The sequence below is a fragment of the Thunnus thynnus genome, chromosome 7 (genome assembly GCF_963924715.1).
Source record: "Thunnus thynnus chromosome 7, fThuThy2.1, whole genome shotgun sequence".
Lineage (NCBI taxonomy): Eukaryota > Metazoa > Chordata > Actinopteri > Scombriformes > Scombridae > Thunnus > Thunnus thynnus.
In genome coordinates this window covers 23,057,171-23,081,322 of record NC_089523.1, presented here as the reverse complement: position 1 = coordinate 23,081,322, position 24,152 = coordinate 23,057,171, and the positions used below count along the sequence as shown (strand labels likewise).

The 24,152-nt window shown below is 39.0% G+C and overlaps 1 protein-coding gene across 1 annotated transcript in view; it reads left to right on the top strand.

Moving 5' to 3' along the window:
- Positions 1-24,152, top strand: part of lrfn1 (leucine rich repeat and fibronectin type III domain containing 1) — a 120,269-nt gene that overhangs the window by 77,547 nt on the left and 18,570 nt on the right. The window contains exon 3 of the mRNA XM_067595033.1: positions 15,379-15,494. The gene's annotated coding sequence lies outside the window, so the exon portion shown is untranslated. The remainder of the gene's footprint in view (positions 1-15,378; positions 15,495-24,152) is intronic.

Genomic DNA, 24,152 nt, shown 5'->3' with positions numbered 1-24,152 from the left:
ATCTGCAAGCCAATCATTAAGGTGAATCTGCTGGTATAATTTGACAGAGGGTTCAGCCCTAATAATTTCATTACAGACTAGATATGAACATCTTTTTATTGCAAACCTTTTTAAACACGTTATCAATGGATTTTAAAGGCTGTAACTAGTGGGTGTTCGCTGGGGAAATAGATATCCTGTTTGCAAATGATGTGACCGAGTTGGATCAGCCAACATTATTACCATACAGAGATAAGTGTGCCTGAGAGTTGGATTTTAATACGGTGAAATTCATTGTGGCTTAAAAAATAGAAGACATAGTCAGGGGTTGGAGGCGATTCGCTCTCATTTCATTTGTAGTTTCATAGATTATTATTCAAGTATCAGGTGTTATTGAACATTTGGAATTGGCTTTCATTATGTATTGACAGAACATTTCTTCAAATAATCAAATTACTGTGAGATTTACTGTGTTACTTTTTAAATATCGATTAAAGGCTTTTAATGGCCCAGTAAAGCGTCTTTAATCAAAGACGGGACTAAAATTCGATCCATGGGAAACATCAAACATGAAATACAGCGGACAAGATGATGCACTACCTCCAGCAACAGAAAATGATCTATCAGCAAGTTATGGCATGAACCGTTTGAAGGGGAGTAACTGTGACATAAACCCTTTTTCGAGGCTTTCAAGCAGGATGACCTGGTCTGCTGTGTCAACTGCCTCACTGAGATCAAAAAGGATTCAACAGAGCAATCACAAGCACAAACAGCAACAAGGGAAGCCCAGGGAAAACCGTCTGTGTGCCATGAAACGTCTAAAAAGCTCAATTTAAACTTCTCAGCATATTATTATTCATACAAGGTACCAGCTTGGGGAGACTGCTTTTTCCAAATCCTCTGAGAATTATACAGTTTGTATAAAATATCTAAAAACCGTTGTACTGTAGTCAATGGCGCACTGCACATCTTAAAGTTTGGTACTTGGTAGAAAACTAGATTTAGTCCAGGTTATTAAATACTGACTGACTGCTGCACACCAAGATGGAGAAGAGCTCTAAAGTGACATACATTTAAGAAATACATATTTTCTCATTGCATCAAATCTCTGAAAGCCTGGCAGAGAGCGATTGACTTTTTCCTACTCTAAGCTCTGAATATTATTCATGGAAATGCAGAGCATATTTAGAGAGACCAAGTTTAACATTTTATAGAGTCCCAGTATCTCACTAGAGGTAACTTGTTCCACCCCACACAACTCCATATCCATTATAGATGGCTAGCTCAGTCATGCCAGCAGTACACATATGTTTACAACTGTCAAATAGACCAAGAGGAGTCACTGAGAGTCCTGAAAAAACAGCCATTCATCTGAGCTGGATGTATCCCGAAGACCTTGTTGTAACATTATCTCCCAAGTATATCAATAATACATACAGTGATAAATGTGCCTAAGTGAATAGAATCAAAAACAGGGAAACCAATGTAGCTCCAGGAATATGCAGTATGTTAAAGGGGATGGTGGAAATTCACATTCAGTTCATGCATTTCCGAATATGCACACTTCCTGTAGAATATTGTAGTTTGAGTTTGAGGCATGTTGAATGTTCAGCTTTAGTACTGTATTAACAGAACATTCATTCTTACCATAATTACTTTATCACAGTTCATATAAGAAAAACCTTGGATTTGCAAATGCTTAAAGCTACTTATATTTATATGAATATCCATTTCCTGATTGACCCAGAGAATTAATTAGAATTTTTTAGCCATGAGATTGCTCCAGAGATAGCAATGTTGTTATGTTGGTCGGTTAGTCCACCACTTTGGTCCAGACTAAAATATCTCAACATCTATTGGATGAGTTTCCATGAAATTTAGTGCAGATGATACCCAGAGGATGAATCCTAATGACGTTGATAATCCACTGACTTTCTGTAGTGCCACCAGCAGGTCACAGTTTTCATTCATCCTGTGAAAAAGATCTACTCAGTGAATTGGCCCAAATTTTTTTTACAGCCATTCATGGTTTCCAGAAGATATACTCTATGGACTTTGGTGATCCGCAGACTTTTTCTGTAGGACAACAAGGTACACATTTGTGGTTTTGAGTAAAATATCTCAACAACTGTTGGATGGATTAGCATGAAATTTGCTGCAGACATTCATGTTCCTCACAGAATGAATCGTAATATCTTCGGTGATATCCTGACTTTTCATCTAGCTAATACTTTGCTTTGTGATGAAATACCTGTAAAAAGGATCATCCCCATCAACCTCAGTTGTACTTTGTGTTTTGTGCTAATTATCAAATATCAGCCTGCTAAAACGCTAAACTAAGATTGTGAGCATGTCAACATTGTCATTGTGGGTGCTGATGTTAGCATTTAGGTCAAAGCACTGATGTGCAGCCTCACAGAACTGCTTGCATGGCTGTAGAATCTTAGTCTTGTTTAAAAATCCTTCAGCCTGCTATTTTCCTCAGGAGAAATACTGGTGATGCATGGGGTGAAACAGAATTTAAAATGACCGTGAAGTACATGAGAGTTGTCCCCCAGTTAAACTTGGTAAGGCGCAAATGTTCCCTTTGATTATGTAGTTCAAGACCATGCAGGGCACTGAGGTGTTATGGGTATTTCACTTTCAAGTATATGGCTTCAAATGTGATTAAAAGTTGATGTTTTGAGCCTGGTGGTGCTCAGTAACTATTTGTTTTAAGGAGCTGTGGGGTTTTTCACTTCTAAGACACACTGTGAGACTTTGTAGATCATCCTAACAAGTTTATATCTGAAGTTTTGTGTCAAATATTGAATGACTTGTATTGAACAAGAGAGAAAAATCTAGATTTCATTTACCTAGAAATATCCTTGAGAAACAAACCACTTTGAGCTGAATGTGCACACATTTAACAGTTTATAGGAAGTATTGCAGCTCATTCTAACCCCCTACAGCAGTGGTTCTCAAACTTTTTCTGTCATGTCCCCCTTTGGAGGAAGAAAAATTTTCATGTCCCCTGCCCCAACAAAATGGTGACAAAATGGGCTCAAGTCTTATCACTGCATTAATGGCTCCAATGAGCCTGTCGTGCACTGCACATCTTTTCAAACCAGGGTTGCAGGCTTGATACTGCCACTCTCAGGTCATGCTCAATGTTTAGCTTAGATCTGCACATGTTTTTAGTGAGGCAACAGCAGAAAAGCCCATCTCACAGAGACAGGATGAAGTGAAGGGAAGCAGAGTGCCCACAGCCCTCTGCCCTATGAATGGATGCTCCCTCTCTGCACCAAGCCAGAATTCACTCAGTGTCTGTGCTATAAACCTCTGCCTCAGGGTGGAGTCAGATGTCATCCCGATGAACTGGTTCTCCTCGGCAGAGCTGAAATCAGCAGGTGCTGCTGCACTGAATGGATCTCTCACCCAGTTAATACTAAGCACTGTTGTTTGGGTAGTATTTTTTAAGGATCTTCTAAGGGAAGAGATGTGCTCCTTAAGACATGGAATCACTGTGGTGGCTCCATAATCACTGGTTTCAGCAAATTCACTCAGATTCTCAAAGGAATCAGTGTTTCCTTGATCAAGTTGCCTGCTTCACATCTCAAGCTTTCGAGTGAATGCTTTGATCTTGTCTGCCAGGTGAGAAAGGTGCTTGTCTCTGCCTTGAAGTTTAAGATTTAATTCCTTCAGCTTTCCAAATATATCACTATCCATCAGAAATAGTTCATCGCTTAACTTGCTTGCAACTTTATGTATATGTTCCTCCTCCAAACCACCCGCATTTCCTCTCTGAGCTCAAAGACTCGCGACAACACTTTACCTCGCGAGAGCCACCTAGCCTTGCTGTGAAACAACACAGCTGAATGTTCAGCTCCCATCCCCTCACAAAGTGTGGAGAACAGCCGCACTTTAAGGGGTCTTGTTTTGATGAAACTGACCATGCTAACATTGGTCAAAACCTTGTTTAGTTCAGGGCTAATCTGCCTCGATGCTAGAGCTTCTCTGTGTATGACACAGTGCGTCCATTGCATATTTGGTGAGACTTTCTTGATTAGTGCCTGCATTCCCTTCCTTTTCCCTGCCATGGTCTGTGCACCATCCATGCAAACACCCACACGGTTCTCCCATTTCAGCCCATGTTCTGTCAGGTAACAGTCAAGAAGCAAAAACAGCTCATCAGCTGTCACTCTACCTGAGATGTACTTGAAAAACAACAAATCCTCACACAGTGACTCTGACATGACAAAATAAACATAAGCAATAAACAAGCAGTAGTTATTGCTGTCAGTAGCCTTCTCCACTTGTAAGGCAAAACGTTTGTCTTTCAGTTTTTCAGTGAATTCTTGTTCAAGGTCATTTGAAATGTCGCATGTAAGTCTTGCAGCTGTGTCCTTGGACAGAGGGACAGCCTTCAATTTTGCAGCACTTGTCTCATCAAGCATAGTTGACACCACATCTAAAGCTGCAGGGAGTATGAGCTCCTCTGCTATCCTGTGTGGTTTCTTGCACTGGGAAATTCTGTATGTGACTTTGTATGATGCAATCAGTGCTTTTTTGATCACTGATACAGCTTTTACAAAGCAATTACTGTCGTGACTGGGATGTAATGTCTCTAAGTGTCTTCTTAATTTATTGGGTCTCATACTGTCAGCTGCCAGAGTTTTCAGACTTAAAATACACACTGGACCTTCCTCATCTCCCACCACATTCCTGTGAACCCAAGAGCAAGATAGGCTTTGTCATATTTTCTTTACTCGGTTTTTGATTGATTACCGTCAGCTAAGCACTTGATCTTGTTTGTCTTGGAAGCATCGCCTATTTTTCTTTTCGTCCCCGTCAAATATCTCTCTATTCTATAAAGCTACAGACTCTCTGTCTGAATGAAAACCATTGCTAATGTGAAAGCACGGTTTGTTATTGTTCCGCCGTGAAAAAGATTCCGACTTCAAAACATTAGTTCCGCACTACATTTTCCCCCCGGCCATTCCTCTGTGGGGTGCACCACACAGTTTGAGAAATGCTGCCCTACAGTATGTAGTGAGATCCAAATCTGAGGTATGAACTGACAGAGGTGAGAGTGAGAGTGAGATACCTCACTGACAAAGAAACATAGTGCCTGTCTGGCACAAAAAGGGGAACAGGGTAACATAGATTATATTTTCCTAAAATAAAGACACAATATTAGCATTAGCTGTAGATATTTTCTCAGTTTAATCCACAATATTGCTTTGCATTGTTTTATTTAATAAGATTAAGCTTTGCTAGCATCCCTGTGAGGCTGTACTTTGCACTGCAGTGCTTTGAGCTAAATGCTAATGTCAGCATGCTCACAACAATGTTAACATGCTGATATTTAGAAGCTATAGTGTTTATCTTGTTCACTAGCTTAGTTTAGCATGCTAACATTTGCTAATTAGCATTAAACACAAAGTACACCAGAGGCGGTTGCACTTTATTTTATGATATACTAATAAGACATAGTAAGCCGTACTTTGAATCAAATTAGACAAAAACTAGATCTAATATGTTCTTTATTAGACAGTAAACAAACACAGTTATACCCTAGACACCATACACCTAAATTATGCTGTAATTAGAAACTGCATATAATGTCCATGTATTAGACCCAAAATATACTGTATTGACCCGAATATAAAACGACCCTGATTAAAAGATGACCCCCACTTTTTCAAGACTCATTTTTGGAAAAAGATTTACACCTTGGATTAAATTGCTCTTATTTGCTTTTTACTTGCAAAACTATTGCACTTAAAGTATCATAACGAGTGTAGTTGTCATTAACTCAAGTATTTCACCTGGTTCACTGTCTCTGCCCCGCTCCATGGAGCACACACACACACAGAGCACACAGCCCCACCCGTGGTGAAGCAGAGGAGAGGAGGGACTCAATGCGACCATAAATGACAGTCCAACGCAATAGAGACTATATTTATGTTATTTACCTAATTTATGTGCACTCTTTTCATTTCAGCACAGTGTGAGACTCTCTATTGTGTTTTGCTGTCAGTTATGGTCGCACTGAGTCTATCTCCTCTCCTTTGTTTCACCGCGGGCGGGGCTGCCCCTCCACACACGGAGCTCAGCGGAGCAGAGGAGAGATAGTGAAGTAGAGTTGATGACAACACTTGTTACATTACTGTTACTCAGTTGTTGGTTAACTTGGCCTACTTTAGAATCACTTTGTCCCAGATGATCACTGTGTCTCTCCATCTTTCAGGCCCCCTGGCACTATGGGCTAGTTGTGAGAGAAGGAGGCTTGCTTCAGTCAGGAGGGGGGCGCTCGTTTTATATATTTTTGGCACCATTTCTTGTGAATGTATATCGACATTTAAAAGTCTAGACCCCAAATATAAGACAACCCTACTTTTTTCAGATGTATTCGGACCAATACAGTGTTATACTTAGACACTATTATACTTAACTATACTCTAATTAGAAGCCAAATAGGAGATCCTAATACACTATTAGACACAATTTTACAAGATCATAGTCTAATTAGAAATCAAATACAATGCCATATCAGTTCCAAAATATGCTACAGTTACTCTAGCAGGTTAGATATGTGATTTCCCCAGGGGTTCACCCACCTATTAATAGTTCTGGGGGGGGTAACAACAAGCAGGAAGTAGGTAGAGTTGAGTTTACACACCCAAATATAAACCTAATAAATATCTTACATAAATAAATACATTCAAACAGTACAACTGAACTCCCCTCTACCCACTTCCCGCTAGGGTTAGATATGTGATTTCACTTTAGTTTATGGTACAGTTCTGTTGTAATGTGTCGCAAATTATCCTCTAAGAAAGTCTAATAAGGGTCTAATAGTGGGAAATAAAGATGCAATGTCCTGGCAGCTTCCATAGCCTAATGTTACTGGGGTCGGATTGTGACATGGCATTAATTGATCTGATGTCTTAACAGGTGTGGGAGTAGAGCGTCAAGGAAGTGTGTATTAGTCTATGTATTACTACCTACAAACTCTATGGAACATCCAGGCTATGAGGGAAATGTGAAGTAGCGACCAGATGTGACCCTATGTGGTTTGATTTTAGTTTACAGTACAGTTTTCTTTTAATGAGCAATAAATGACCCTGTAAGAAAGTGAAACTATGCTTAATGAAGGCCAAATAAAGGTATTGTCCTCTGAGCTCTCAGTGTTTTATCTGACCATTATAAAGGCTATGCCTGATGTAATATGGGATTAAATTTGTCTAATTAAATCCTGATTTGTCTAATTAGGTTATCATAGGCCCATGTTGGTAATATTAAATGTGGTGTCTAATGTCAGCATAGTTTGGTAGTAATGGTAGAATCTAACTGTAGCATATTTTTTTATCTGATATGGCATTGTATTTGATTTCTGATTAGACTATGATCTTATTAAATGGTGTCTAATAATGTATTAGGATCTCCTATTTGGTTTCTAATCATAGCATAATTTAGGTGTATGGTGTCTAATTAAGGTGTAACTGTGTTTGTTTACTGTCTAATAAAGAACATATTATTTCTTGATACAAAGTATGGCTTATTATGATGTAACTATAGGTGAAAAGTTAAGGGATAATCAAACTGAGTACACTAATCCTAAAAGGGAACACATTGTCTCTGCAACATTGAATGACAATCCATCTGATGGTTGAGACATTTCAAAAAAACTCAAAACTACAAATGTCAACCTCATGGTAATACTAGAGGAAAAGTCAGATGATCACCAAAGTAATTGGGATTCATCCTCTGGGAAGACTTCTTGGAAAGCCATGTAGTGTGCAAATATGTGTGAGGGGACCAAATGGATGGACTGACATTGCGATGCCGCTAGCATGGATAAAAATAGAATTTGTATTGAATAACACACATAAAGTTATGTCTCATGCTATGAGCTCCTATATGAATCCTTCAGACAAAAAAGGCCGCCCTCAGTATATACTGTCGGTAAATCAAGGCCAAGGCATTCTCTTTGCTTGGGGAAATGGGTAACAAACAAGACAGAAACAAAGGCAGGCAGGAAGATCATAACTAATGATAATTAGGTCAGTATGAAACGATTCATCACTATATGACTACTGCAAATGCTGCCAAATGACAAAAAAAAGGGGGAAATGAAACGGTTTGGAGAAGCACAACTCAACCTGTGCACTGAATGTTATTGGGCCTAAACAGTATTCTTATGGTGGTGCTTAGAGTATTTACCAGCCTGGAGAGAATTTGGATTTTTTCATGAAGGTTAGGAAATAAAGAACACTTGTTTTTTAACCTGTTTTGTTGGTGACTGCTGCAGCAACACCTCCACAACCTGTCAAAGTGACAGCTCTGGCAGGGCACGGGCACAACTCTGACATTATTTGATGATAGTAAATAAGGAAAAATATCTGGCTAGCCAGTATGATTCATAGTTAGTCCCAGCTCTTGTTTACAGACAAGTTGTCACATTCATTTAGCAAATTACACTCGTGCTTTGGGCTCAGTAAAATGGTTTTGCCCTCCCACTTTATTGGGGGAGAGGGGACTGTAAAAATAATAAAAGCTTTTTTCTCTCCTCAGTCTTCAAATCTGTTGACTCAGAGTCCCTCAGAATCATTTATCTCTGCGAGGGGATTATGCAGCAAAGGTGCCAATACTATATTGCAGACTTTTTTTCAAGAATTCAATTAATTGTGCAAAATTTCAACCAGCTAAAGGCAGCTCTATTACTCTCTTATAACCCTGCTTAGAGGCTTGTATGTAACAGGGTATGCTAATACTTGTCGTACTAAGCCCTTGTAATCTTCATGCTTGAATTTGTGAACAGGGGACCATGTCTTTACCATATACTGTAAATACTGATGGCATAATAAAACTTGCTTGAATTCCCCAGAGTTTTTAAATGATCCCAAAGAGTATAATGCAGCAAACGTGGTGCTGCAGTATATATGTACAAATGCACTAAATGTGAACAAAATGAACAGTTTAGGATTAAGGTAAGATTCATAGTTATGCCCCCTCCCTTTTAATTCATTTCCCTGTCGACTGCAGACCATATGCTTACGTATCAGTGAACCATGAAATCACTTGGTTTTCATGAAGCTGATTTGCATTCTCAGGTTAAAGCGCAATGAGGAAAGGGGGAGGTAGTTGTAAAACCTTCATTTGGTATATAAGACCTGTCTTTTCTTATTATGGCTGCATAGAATGATCAAAGTGTCACTATTATTGAAACAACGCTGCATGCTAATAGCATGAGACGTGCAGATAGCAATGCCACCACTGTTGTTAAAACGATCTAAATTGTTCGATCTAAATTTGTATCATCCTTCATCATGAGCTGTTTTGTATTCTTGCTGTTAATGAAGTTAGAATAGTAGTGAAGTAAAAAAAACATAAAAATCTTGAGATTAATTATTGTTTTCATTCTTAATAAGAGCTGCTTGAGCAGTAGGAGTCCTTTATATCCTTCATATTAATCTCTTGTCCCTATGTCTGCTCACATGTACAGTACATTTAGACTCTTGTTATTCTACTGTTCAGCTGCTTAAGTTGTCATAATGTTTTCTCGTGTTGATGTGACATAAACATGTCATATCCTCTACAATTTCCATAAACTGCACCACGCAGTCTGGTGACGGTGCCAAACCCTGTACACAGTGTGTTCTTAAGATTTATAGACCCGCCTGTGGAAGGATTACGCACATAATTGGTGGAACCACATTGCAAAACCATCCTCCAGGAATTAGGGAAATGTGAAATCTAATCCTAGTGAGCAATTTGTTCTTTTTCTTTGGATCTTAAACACACGAGACACTGATTCATCATCAACACAGGGAGGGTGATGATATGAATGTTACCTATGATATATGTGGAGTAAAAAAATGTCACAACCCCTGACAAGCTTTCAACTACATCAGCAGGTGGAGCTAACTGTAGGCCAGCAAGAATTAAAAGCCCTAAAGGTGTTGTGGATGAAATTAGAACAGTTAGTGAGTTTGCAGATCCATCTCCATGACAACTGAGCAAACACAATTTGCTGATGAAGACTGATATGGTTGAAAGGTCTAGTAAAAGATTTAAATTGGGATTTTGACAAACTACTACTATTTCTAAGGTGAAAAAGGAACATACTTTCTTAACTAACGAGTAAAATGAAGATTTAATAATAGTAATGTTAATAAATGGTCTCTTAAAGGAACAAAAAATAAATACTTATTATTGCACTTACTCTTGATGATGCCTTTTATGTTTTAGCATAAAAATGTAAACACGCTCAAAGGTAAGCAGCTTTATTATTTATATCGGCTTACTGCAATCTTAAGATTTAATGATTCATCACTTGCCAGTTGCTTTGGATTAATACCATATCAGGATGTTTGATGTTTAGTAAGCTTTGACTTACTCTGAGGTTTTACAAGATTTTGGCTGATCATATCTCTAAAACATGTCCAATCCTTCCCCATAGTATTCTAATGTAGTTGGAGCCAAAAATGATCTCAAAGACATTTCACAGGGTAGCATTTTCATTTCCCAACAAAATAATGAGATCTCTTTACTGTATGTGGCCTATATATCACTGTTTTATGTCTCATGTGGCTGTAGTTTTCATCTTGGGTGGTTACTTCTTTTAGTTGAACTCAGAGCTGAAAAGGTTAGTCAATTATTGGATTAGTTGATGGACAGAAAATGCATCTGTAATTAATTGTTTAAATACTTTGTCAAGCAAAAACTACAAAACATTTCATGGCTGCAGCTTCTTAAATGTGAGCATTTGCTACTTTACCCTGTCTGGTAACACTTTATCACTCCCCTCCATTTAGCATTCATGAGCAGTGTATAAACACTTAATGAACAGTTTATAACACACTGTACTATAGTAGCATTTATAAATGTGCTGGTCAGCAACTATAACTCATCCTGTGAAGCATCCATAACTGGGAAATGAATGATTGATATTCTGCTATGAATATGAAATATTCATAAAGTCTTACCAACATCCTTGTATATTGATTTTTTTTTCTTTTTCAGATTTTGACTGTCCAAGTCAAGTGAATTTTTATTCATATAGCCCAATATCATAAATTTACCTCAGGGGTTTTACAATCTGTACAGCAATACAACCTCCTCTAAGACCCATCTTCAAATTGTTTACTTTGTCTACTGTTGGTCAGACAAAGTAAGCAATGTGAAGACATGGCTGCAACGTGACTCTGTTTTCTGATTTTATCGATCAAAAGATTCATAGAATAATTGAGAATATAATTGGCAAATAAAACAATAATGAAAATAATCCTTAGTTGCAACCCTGGTTGCATTGTGGAAGGATTCCAGTCACAATGCAAACACACCACTTCCACAGTTTTCAGGATCTGATTGTAATGTTAGTAAAATCTAATTGCTTGTTCAGACCTGTAACTTAACCCATGCTGGTGTGATTGGATGAAATTGCCTTCAGCCGATGCATTGCACAGGACCTCTACATGTGATCCAGTGGCCTTTGTCTGATAGAGTCTAACCATAATACAACCAGGTTTAATTATCACTGAGAATGGGGTTTTTTTGTGGTCCCAACCTGCTCCATCAGTTCTAGGCCTGCTCCTGGTAACCTTGTCCTCCAGCAGGATTCATGAGTATTGATTAGCTGGGTTTCACACACACACACACACACACACACACACACACACACACACACAAACACGCACGCACACACCATTTATCTTTTCTTGACCTTTAATGCCAAAGGTTTGTAGAAGCTAATAAAAAGCTAATTATTCAATCAAACTGCTCCTACAAGCAATTCTCCTTCAAACTGTTTTGTCTCATTTCAAGTAAAGAGCTCAGTTCAGTGGGATAGAAGCGTTCATTAGAGTCTGATGGTGTTTTAGATTAGCGGAAACGGCTCAGACAAAAACAGCTGCTTGTCCTTAATAATCACCTCACTTTTGTGGTTTTGTACCCAGTTGAGTCTGAAAATACTGCAACTAATGAATGAACTGTATATATATGTAAATATATGTGATGTGCTTAAATACATTAGACATATCTTCAATATGTTCACAGTTTCGGGTCATGCAACTCTATTAGTTAGATGTAATTAGGATCTGACTGTGGCAACACAGCTGTTAAAATCCATGAATACATCCAGTATTATGATTGATACATTGCCATATAGTTTATATGATCCTGTGTGTATATCAAGTCATTAATCAAAGTGCTGGCATGAAGAGTAAATTACTATAAAGCCAGGGGAAAAGAGGAATGGTCTGATGGCATGCAGTTTCATGGTTCTGCTGAGAATGAGTTTCACCTCATAGTTATGACAGCTATCAGGCTACTCTACACCTCGTAACAGCATCACTGTTTCCTGAGTGAGTAGCTCTGTGTGTCCACTGCTGAGTCATGATGACATTGAGAATGTCCTTTAATAAGTGTGTTACAGCTGCGGCTGCTTTATTGCTTGTCTTCATCTCAGGCTCTGTGATCACTGCAGTTAGCGAAAGGAGGTACTTGCTGAAAAATTAAATTCTAACCAAAACCTTTATTCCTGTCAGGCAAATTGAAAATAATTAAAGTCTGTAATTAATACACAAAAACCTCCTCACGTCGTTATGGTGGAATTAATTTCACGTACTGATGTGGCCTATTAAAGGCTGTGGGTCCTTGCTTACCTGGCGGTAAACTCAGGAATTGCCATTGCTGTGTCGATTTCTGGAAAATGGAGCACGAAGAAAGCTGCCTATCTCCAATATAAATGCATTCACTCGAATCTATAATTGATTGAAGCTCCGAGGCATGTTTTTGTCTCCCTTGATGGCCAGGATCTGATGTAATGAGATGCACAAAGGTTTTTGCAGAGCTTTCTTTTGCAGAGCTGATATCTAAGAAGGAAAAAATCCCCCCTCTCCTTAGGCCAGTAATAAGATAATTCTGACATTGTCTTCTAAATATGTAATTTCTTATTTCTTATAATCTTGTGTTCTTGGTTAAAAAAGGAGGATAAAAAGACAATTCTATTATATACCGATCTTTAAATAAATCAATGCAGCTCTTATCCGCTTTTCCTGATACTTGCTCTTGGCAAAGTTTTCCTAGAAAATCTCCAATAGAATCATAATTTAGAAGAAAGCTTGCTTCAGATATATCTTTTTTACATTCTAATATAATAATACCACGCTGCTTTTTTATTTTTCTAATTGTTATACACGGACAGATAATCCTTCCAGTGTTGGTACATCTGTGACTATTTCCAATCAAGTTTTATTTCTAAGCCCATGAAATACATATCATGCTCGTGTTGCTCATCTTTTAAGACAGTATGTTGATCATTAAGGTGAGTTTTAAGGTTATGGTTGTTTTCTCATGAAAGAGCTTGAAAAATAAATGTCAATAAATCGTTCCTGCAACCCTGCTCGCCTTTCATTTTCTTTATGCCACACACATCAAGTCAGAATAACACTGCAGCAAAGTAAAAAAGGAAGGCCTGGCCCCTGTTGTCATATCTCAGTTCTCTAAGTAACAAAGCTGGAAGCACAGGACGATCCCTAACAACTGTCTTTGTCTTGCCCAGATAGGAAAGAGTAGCAGGGATGGATAATAACTCAACAGAGTATGTCCTTTGTCCAAAGTTGCCTGGCACTGAGGAATTTCTTTTCCATCTTTTCACTTCATATAAGGACCTGGGGAGAAAAAGAAAGAGACGGAGAGAGGTAAAATCTTGTGGCTGCGAGAGGAGAAAATGGAGCAGGGAAGTGTTTGATGGAGCCATGTTGGAGATTAAGTGAGACCGGCTTGTCCTGAGCCGACACCAGACTTATCACACTGGGCCAGGTGATGATTTGATGCTTGGAAACGAAGATAAAACTGAAAAATCTGTTGTTAGGCCATTGTGGACGGGTGAGGGACTTTTACAACTTTATGCACCTCCAAGTGGTTTCTCAGTGTCACATTGTGGCATGAGTAGAAGCAGTTAACATGCATGGTGTTGTATACTATGCAATGATACACCATGAAATTTGTGACACCTACACTCTTGCTTTGTCTCTCCCCTTCATTTCTTATACTCTGGCATGACAGCACTGACTTCAGCCCAACATAAATTGAAGAGGATTGAAGTGACGTGATCAAAAAGTAAAAGCTTGCGTCATAAATACTTAATTGGCTGGAGGGATGGCTGAAGGTGACAAGCCTGAAGTCCTTCTCTGAATACAAATGGATGGTACAGTAGCGCTGGAGGAACCTGAGTGGAGAATTATGTTTTTTAATGCATGAAGGCTCTCTGCAGACAAATGCAAGCGATATGGTAATCTCTCTTGGATTGCGTGCAGCTGCACTGCAGGCAGAGCTGTGACATGTCATGTAGCTTGTTTTGGATTTTAAGGACAAGTGAGAAACTGAGGGCCTATGACCTTGGCAGTCACCTTTGAGAAAACACAAGAATGAAAGAAACATTTCGCAGTAAAAATAGTCTCTTAAAGGTGCAGTGTGTAGAATTTAGTGGCATCTAGCTGAATGGACTTGGCAGAAATGGAATACAATATTCATAAGCAAGTAAGTAGTAGTAGTAAGTAAGAACTGTTGTGTTTTTGTTACCTTAGAATGAGCCTTTTATATCTTCTTAGGGAGCTGGTCCTCTTCCACGGAGCCTGCCATGCTTCTACAGTAGCCAAGAACGGACAAACTAAACACTGGTTCTGGTTCTAGAGAGGGCCTTTCATGTTGTTTGTGAGTTTCACAGCCACTGTAAGTTCTCCTACATGCTTTGAAGGAGTGTGTGTCCTACACACTGCACCTTTCAGTGACTTACAAAACCTCATCCATCCTCATCAGTTATGTGTACATATATAATGGAAATAACCTTATGTTAAAGCATGCAGTAATTATTTGGAGGCATTAATCACCTTATTTTCTCCATCACAAAATTTCATCACAAGTGGAGGACTTGCCCGCTCTTTGTTTTGCACAGATAAATTCCAAAGCAGTGTCAAAATATGATAAATTTTTCATTATGCTCCCCTTTACACTTTGTTCTCCTTTAGCTACAATGATGCAGTGAAATATTAATGACAGGACACACATTCATAGTCATGGTATCTCCAACTCTGTTTTTCTGGTGCCTCTCCTGCTACTTATGCTTCTTTCCTGTTGTTTCATAATCAGATCAGCGCTCATATCGCACCCCGAGCTGCCAAGTGGAAAAAAGAGCAAGCTCAGTCAATGAGATTATGAATGTATGACTGCCTCTCTCGTGTGTTGGGGAATGTTGCCTCCTAAACTTGAACACTGTCGAGGACTAGATGATGAACAAATATGTTAAAACAAACCCCTCCTCTGGCTAGCTTAGCGAAGCTAGCTAGCTCGTGTCAGTTGTAACATGTCTTAATTCTAACAAAACAACTAAACATGTCTCCTGTCCTCTAGGTGGTGTTTTCCTGTGAGCCCAGTAGTAGTCGCCTGCCTCAGCTCTGACTCTCCAACCGCCAGCTGATCGAGATGCTGATGTGAAACCTGCGATGGAGACCAGGGCTTGATATCTGGTGAATTTATCATATTTTCCAAGTCACTGCATATTAACTCAGAGCAGTTGCAGTTGCCTTTATTAAGGGCAGCTCTAACTATGCTGAACATGTGCTAGCAGTGGTGCATCAGCAGATTGAAAATGCGGTACTATGTAGATCACTGGTGGGAATTTATTACAGGGAAGACTGTGAAACTACAGGTGCGGAGCAGAACTGGGTCAAATTTGCAGATGCTTTTTCTTTTTTTTTCCCTGTAGCATTTGTTTTACACTGCCAGATGGGTGGAGATTGTCAAATCTGAATCAGCTTTATTGGCCAAGTATTTTTAGGCATACAAGGAATTTGACTCAAGTTTCCAGCAGCTCTTAATATACACACAGAGCAGAAAACATGTACAGAAAGATACATACAGGCATAACGCTAAACAAAGACTAAAGCTGTTATTTGTCTATTAATTTTTAATTTGTATATTTCTTAATTTGTATATTAGACAGTCTTATGTATAATTTGTAAGTGCAACAGATGTGAAACTTGTGTTAAAGAGCTCAGGTTTGGTTTCAGAAATCGGTGGACACAATGATGTCAGAGGTTCTTCTTAATTAAAAAGTGAATGCCATTTCCTGCATTATTATACATTTATAGCAATGTAGTAAATAATAAATGAGGAAGGAGGACATTTTTCATCATCTTTTCAAAAATAATGGCAGTATAACAACAACAACACAAAAGAAATGCTGTCTAAATCTATATCATTGATTATCTATCATTGTTAATGTGCTAACTTTACTTATCATTCTCAGTTTCCTTCATAGAAACATAATACTTTATGACAGATTGATGTTCAGTTCTAGGAGAATATTAAATAAATGTATAGATGAAATTATTTTTTTCACCCGTTAAACATGCAGAGGTGATTTTATTGAACCTGGGAGTGTCTGTAGTCTTCTTCTGGCTGCACCCCAATACTGTCCACCTAGAAGACAGGAGGGTATCTAGCCTGAGGCGCAAAAATAAGTCCGCAAAGCACCCATTCCTGCGCTTGCCACTGTTCATTAAGCTTTTAGATGTGAACCCACAGTGTGAACATTTTTTATCTACTTTTCTCTTATATGGATTTTGACAGCTGGACAGTAAGAGTTCATTGTTCACAGAGATTTTTGTAAGAAAATCTAACTGAAACTGTAAAAGTGGAGTAGACAAATCTAGGATTTTGTACAGTATTCCCCCATTCCCCGGTGTAAATTATACCCTTGTAAGGGCAGTTGTTTTAGAAAATATGTATCTGTTGTGCCTACCAGAGCAGCTGTCTGTTGCAGCTTGTTCTTGTCAGTTTGGTGATATTTATCAGGCCAAATTCATAGAGTCAGATAACGTTAAGTAGACACTTTCTTTCCTACCTAATCATAGACTTAAAGGCAAACCCCACCGACCTTGCACCTTTTGTGGACTTTATTGACTTTGCCAACTATGTCAAATTATATGACCCATCAGTGGTACAAAAAGGCTCTTTCTGGAGTTTTAATGTAATTGACTGCATCTCTAACTAACCTGAAATGTGCCATAAAACACCCTTCAAAACACTGCAGCAATATAAATGCTGTGTCATGTTTCAATCTTACATTATATAGCATGAAACTATTAATTAAAACCCCGTCCATGAGAGGATAGAGTTAATGATCTGTGCTGCGTCTTCAGAGAGCAGTCAGCCGAGAATAATTGTGTGCATCTGAAGTGCAGTAGGTACCTGTATCCCCTTAACATCTGTCTGGTGTACTCGGAGTACGTTTGCATCCTGAAAATGTCATCCCACTACATCTAGGTACTATATCTGATCCGATGTGCTGCCAGTAACAGTACTTTGCTGAGGGCGTGGTTTTAGGAGAATGTCTGGGTAATTCCCGAGGGGGAGTTCAAGGAGGTGGAGGCTGGGAGGTGGGGTTATTTTGCCTACCTCTGACCCTCTGTGGTCAGAACCCCTGTGGTTTCTGCGGTCAGGGGGGACTCAAACAGTGCTGAGAACAAAGAAATATGATGGCTCCCACTTGTCCTCCTCTGGTTCAAAGGGAATGGCAGGGCAATGCTAATTAGCCAGCTTGTGTTACTGAATTGAACATAACTGCTGTTCCCTTCAGTGTTTTCCCTCCCCCTCGTCGTACGCCTAACAAGCAGTGTCTACAACAGTCATACACCCTGCATAACTCTGCATATTTTTTCCCACCACGAGACATCCTGCTTGTTTCTGTCCTAAAAAAGAAAAATAATTCCCATAGTTAAATCCCTTTCAGAAGAATTAAATTCACCTTTTCCTGTCAAATACAAGCAATTTGTGTTGTGAAGGCACAGCAATTTTGGCCCATATGTGTTCTTTTGACATCTTCACCCAGCAGTTCTTTCAAGTGAAGTTTAATCCTGGTTGTCAAGTTTGAGGGGGATAAGAAGCGTAACAACAGGATTCCCCACCATTTCATCTCTGTGTGTGCAAAATTATGGTACTACAACTGAGGAAATGCTGTTCTGTAAGTAGGTAGAGAATACATGTTTTTAATCAAGGATCGAGGGGAGAGTGAGGAGGAGGTCAAGTTATTACCCTCACATATTCAAAATTCTAGTGGCGGCACTGTGCATATACGCCTCCCGTCCTCTGTCTTGTGTTCTGTGGTCTGCCTCGCTTGTCAAAGTAATCTGAGTCTTGCAGTTAGTGTTGCAGTCCTGGAATACCAAGTATCGAGGGCGGTGATAGGCAGTGTCGAGTGGCAGCCCAGGGTATCCTTGAGGTTTACAGCACGTGTTGCCATGTTAGGTATCATCTCTGCAGCTGACTCTTGTTGCTGGAGCTCTAATCATTTGTAGAAAATTAAGCGACACACTCCATGTCATGCACGTCTCAGAGTAACAAGGCCTTTGTGAATTTGAAATGGTGTAGCTGAAGCTATCTGAAATAATAGTGCAAGAAAATATGGTAAAATCAAGCACACCTGCATGTGTGCAAGCACAAGTCAGATACAATAGATGCATAGCTCCAGGGGAGTAGTGCTCAGCGTCTTGGTGCTTTCTCTCTCTTTCTCTCAGTCAAATATCTTTTTGTTAGTGCAGATGCATGCAGGGTTGGCAGACACATTGAAGACTGAGTCACTTAAACAGCCTCATCTTAACACACAGCTGAGCTGATTCACATTCTATTGATTTCTTCATACATCATATTCTTTTGTACTGTTGTTATGTATGTATGTATGTATGCATACAGGAGGGCGTTGTTTGAACTCCTCCAAAGCACATATGTTTGTCTCGGCATTCCCTCACTTGCATCATCACATGATTAAAAATTCAGAGGTGTTTAATGACACATGGAGGTGCAACCTTATTGCATAAGCATCCTCATTAGTTACAAGGGACACAACTGAGTTAAAGAATCCATTTACATTAATAGCACAATAAGAATTTGTCAGCATAAACAAGCCTATCTCCCAGAGGAGCAAAACAGTCAAAAACTTGTCATGCAAGTGTAAAGCCTGGAGCTCATCCATTCACAATGAAGAGTACATTACATTTTGAGATTCATGCAACTTTCTCTGCAGTGCTTGAATCCAAGGAGGCAAGCTCTCAACCTAAAAAGGTATCCGTAACCACAGAAAATGTCTCTACTTACAGTTCATAAATGTATAATTTCATTCAGAAATCAGTAGGGCATCACAAATGACTGAAAAAACTCTAATGTCTCGCTCCTGGCAATCGCTGACAGAAGTTACTGAATTTAGAGACGGTGAAAAAAAGTTCAGTAATACAGACAGAATGACGCTCAGGCATAAGCTAAACATATTTGAATACTGAAAATAAATAGTTCTCCCTGAGGCAACCCAAACCCACGACATATCTAAAACTAGGCTATGAAGTAATTATGTGTCGTAGTGTATATTACATGAATATTGTATGGATGATGCATGTTCATGCACATAACTACAGTTTTGGAAATAATGGCGAACTCATTGGAGTTGCATTCTGCATTTATGAATAATATATGCTTGAAAAAAAATCAAAGCTTTACTCTTAAGGTGTTAAAATGAATGTTCACTGATTGCAGATATGATCTTTTATGCAAATCGAATAGGTTGTTTATTTAAAGGAGTATTTATAAACATCTACCTTAGCTCAAGGGAGAGGCGTCTACCTCCTGCTATGCAGAGAAACATACAAAAACTGCTGTAGTGTGCTCTCTTTACTCTTTCATCACAAATGTGCATGTCTCTGCACAAGTCAAGTCAGCCCTCTCTGCTCGGTGAGTGTCTCATGATATAATGTGGCCGATATCACTGTCCATCTGTGCATTGAGCTAAACAAGGCCATGACAGGAGCCTCCTTCCTTCATATTATTTACCAAATACAGCGTAAGGGAGTAGGCTGCGTGCTAGTGGTAGACAAGTAGCTGGTTATGAGCCACAGCTCCTCCATTGTCTAGCATGCTGGAGAAAGAGTGGGAGCCCCAAAAGACGCCTGGCAGAGTCTCTGCTTCCATCTGCCCGCATGCCTCGCCATGGAGTCCAGCTCGCACCACTTGAGATTATACTCACGTCCAAGCTGTTACTGTAATTTGCATTGGCTCATAGGCAGAGGAGAGTGAGGAGGAGGAGGAGCTGCACATGAGGCAGGGATGTTATAAGTGGTCCTGGCAGCACAATGAGCTTGCCTGGATGTAGTATTATGGACAAGTGGCACGGGCAGGGCTATATTAAAGTGCAATAATGGCACTGAGCAGGTTGCCCTGCTGTCCAAGATTATGGTCTGTGTTAGTGGATGAAGTAGATTTTAGAAATGTGGTGTTTGAAACATAAGTATCCCAGTCTTATTCAGTGTTGGTTCTGAATGCTTTATAGCTGCATTATTCTCACTTCTTTCCCTGAGGCTGTCTCCCGCAGCATATGAAAACCATCAGTCAGAAAACATGAAACAAATAAAATATCTGTTGTTCTGAAAGACCATACCATTTGTTACATATTCCAGCAATTAGCAAGCGATATGTTAATTTCCTTGTAAATCATTTAGATGAAAGATCAGGCACCTGGAGGAAACCCACGCAATCACTGAGAAAAAAAACTAACTCTGCACAAGAAAAAGCTGAGCATCAAACCGAAAAGACAAAAACATGAGCTACTGCATGTGCTGCCCTCTCTGTTTCAGATCATACATCAAACCTAGGAAGTCATAAAATCTTCTTTGAAAATTAATTCAAATCCAAGGCAGCAGCTTTATTTACAAACCATTTCCCGAACTGAACAGGCGTCTGTATTGAATAAGGCAGTGGCACCCGTTTCGGATATGTTGAATATGTAGAAACTGCTTGATGTACGATCTTAAATGAAATTCATGTTTACTGTCAATGAAGGGAACAAAACCAAAAAGCAATTTTGGCTCAAACTCCGCTGAATGTTCTCTGATGTCCTCATTTTTTGGGTTTAATTTGTTCCTAACTTGATAGCTTTTGGACTGCAATTTGGTTTAGCAGCTATTTTATCAAATTTACTAATTAACTAGACACAGAACATGAGCAATTTCTGATAATGCCACATTCATCAAATAGGTTGTGAACTAATTATTTATGGTACAGCCAGCAGCACAATGACCCATAATGAACTTTCTCTAGCTGGTGGCAAAGTCACTGTACAGTATTTAATGGCTCCTGTCTGTTTACATTGGTCAGTATAATTATTTCAATCTATAGAGCTAATCTATTTTCTTACATTGTTGTAAATATATTTCCTGGGGTAAAAAAAACAAACTATACAACACAAACCAAGGTGGTAGCAACAATATAGAGTAGATGCTCAGATGGAGGATCGAATGTCAGAAAAAATGTAATCAGTTTTATTTCCTTTGGCAAGTTTGCAACACATCAACAATTTTACACAGCAGCTAATCCATTTTTTTTTTTGTATCACTGACTTTCCATTATAGAGAAAGTAAAATCGACTGTAATGTCTTTTGCTAATCTATTGACTATGTATCACAAAGATTGAGCCATATTAACTTTGTGCACAGCTATGAAAAAAATATAGATAAAAATAATTATGTGACTGATAAGAGAGAGAGCTAAATGTGCCTTTCAGTCACAAATAACAGGCCTGACAGGTTTGTGATTAGGGACTCACAGAGTGTGGCATGAGCTTGTCTGCAGTCATTCTACACATTTCATTCACATAATTACTAATTATACTGACATGCCATCGATTAAATGAATTGACCTGATTTCCCCACAATAAAAACCCAAACTGTAATTGGAGGCAGAGATGGCAAAGACCTTATTCACTCTGAGAATCATGCATATCAGACTTTCTTATACATGACCTCTGTTTGAACCTGGTAGGTGTAGCTTAAGTTTTTTTCTCTCTTTTAAACACTTGAATTAACATTTACATTGCAAACAAAGCACTCAGAGCAGACTGAAGTCTGGGCTTTTGACTTTCAGGGAGCATTTTTACATATGTTCACCTCAAGTTTTAGAACTTTGACCACGATTAACAAAGACATCTTTTTTTTGTTAAAAAAATCACAAAAAGCATATGTCCCCTTTAAAGGTATCCTGTGGAGTTTTTGACCACTAGAAGCACTATGGAGCAATGTTTTTAAGAGTGAATCCCTTATTTGTTTGCATCTCATGCACCTTATGCATATGACTTCATACATAGATACATACACACCAAGAAATGTAGCAATTCAACAAAGGCTCTGCAAAATCTTTATGAGGATTTTTTGGTGAGAAATATTAAACGTAAACATATCTCTGTTTCCAAAAAATCCACAGGGTAACTTTAATGTAGTTACAGCAAGGGTGGATCACCAACCAGTCAAAGTGAGCAATAGGAGCCCAGAGCTTATTTCTTTGCCCTGTGGCCCCCTAGCAGGATAATCCAGCCCTTTGTTAAAGATTACATTTAAAGAATACATTAGAAAAGACCAACATGACACCACTTCTTAATGGTGCACCCTAAACAAAAGTAAAACAATTAACCAAACGCACAAATACTAATTCAGATACAGTGCTGACAATGATACAAAAGCAACCGGTGCTCAGAAGTCTTATGTTGGTTCAGGAGAGTCACAGTAAACAAAAAAAGCACATAATAACTGGTACCTGGTGACAAACAGATGTTGTTGGAAGCAGCTAGTGTTCAGTTTAATTCACTTCATTCGTTTGGTACAAAGCCAACTGTAGATAAATCCACACCTTATGCATATTTACTGCCCCACCCCTGCTGTTCATCTATGCACTGACATTGCAAGGTGCTTTATTTGATGCAGAGATGGGATTAGTGAAGCTCAGACACGCTGTACTGTATATAATACCTACAATATATGTTTGACAAAAAGTTCTCCCTAAACCTGCTTTGCACAGGCTTTCCTATGAAGTGTGTCAAATTGAAGCTGTGTGGTCCATTATTTGTGTGCACTGAGTGTGAATCACATGCAGTCATTTCTGGCTCGTGGGGAGGGTTGTAACACACACTAATAAGCACAGCCTTGAGTGAATTTGAGCCACTGTCTTCTATATCAATTAGAGCTGTGTAGATTTTTACAGTAGATTTATTCATGTGGATACCGCTGGTAATAAATCTCAATAGTTTTTGTTAATTAAATGAAGCTATAGTTACATATGAGAAGGTATGCATTGGATATTTACTGAAGAAACAAAATGATTAATGAGGTCGGCAGCATCTAGTATGGTAACGCAAAAACAATTGGTCTGTGATAGTATGCGTGTGTTTGTATTTGGTCTAGTGTTTGAAGAGTTTCCAAATCTTTGCATTATTGTAACAGTTTTAAGGGGAGGAATTTGATTGTTATTCAAATGTGCGATTAACAGATGGTCTGTATTATTTGTTTCAGAAATGTTTCCTTTAATATAGAACAAGTTGGTCAGTGATCCACATTTATTACATGAGACTGTGTACATTAATGATGCTCAGTGAGTGGCTGTCCTGTTGTATGAATAGAGTATTGTTCAACCAGGAGAGGTTTTAAGTTCAAACGTTTGATACATTTTCACTCCACAGTGTAAAGCAGCTCTTTGCTAGAGTATGCTGTGGCAGTGGAGCACATAACAGGCATACATAATACCTTGCAAGGGTAGGGTACATACAGAGCGGGATCAATGAAGTATAGGAGCCTTGCGGGAGGATTTGAAAGCAAGTGTGGATTGCACAGCATCACTGTCACACAAAGTGGCACCATAAGGCACCAATTCAGAGGGTCTATTCAGCTCGTTGGTACAGAGCAACGAGGGCAGGGAATGCTGAGGATCAAGAGGACAAGAATAATTTAATTCAGCAGCGATGAACGGTCCCTTGCACCTCATGTGCGTTGGAGGGAGCAGCAGACGTGGTATCGCTACTGGAGGTCGGATGACACACAGCAATACATTTACCAGAGTGCTACTGACATGGCTATACTTTTTCATGAATATTGGACATTGCATGTAGGAGATAACTATCACTTCCTGTATCCACTATGTGGTGCTAGAAAACATGCACTAAATGTACATTATGTTGCTGCATATCAAATGTAAACCACACACTTAAAATTTCATGTAAATCAAAGGAAGTTTGTAACATAAGGCTTCACTTCCTGTTGCCAATAGGCAGTGCTACACAAGTGGGTCATTAATACAGCAATACATTAAGTGGAGGT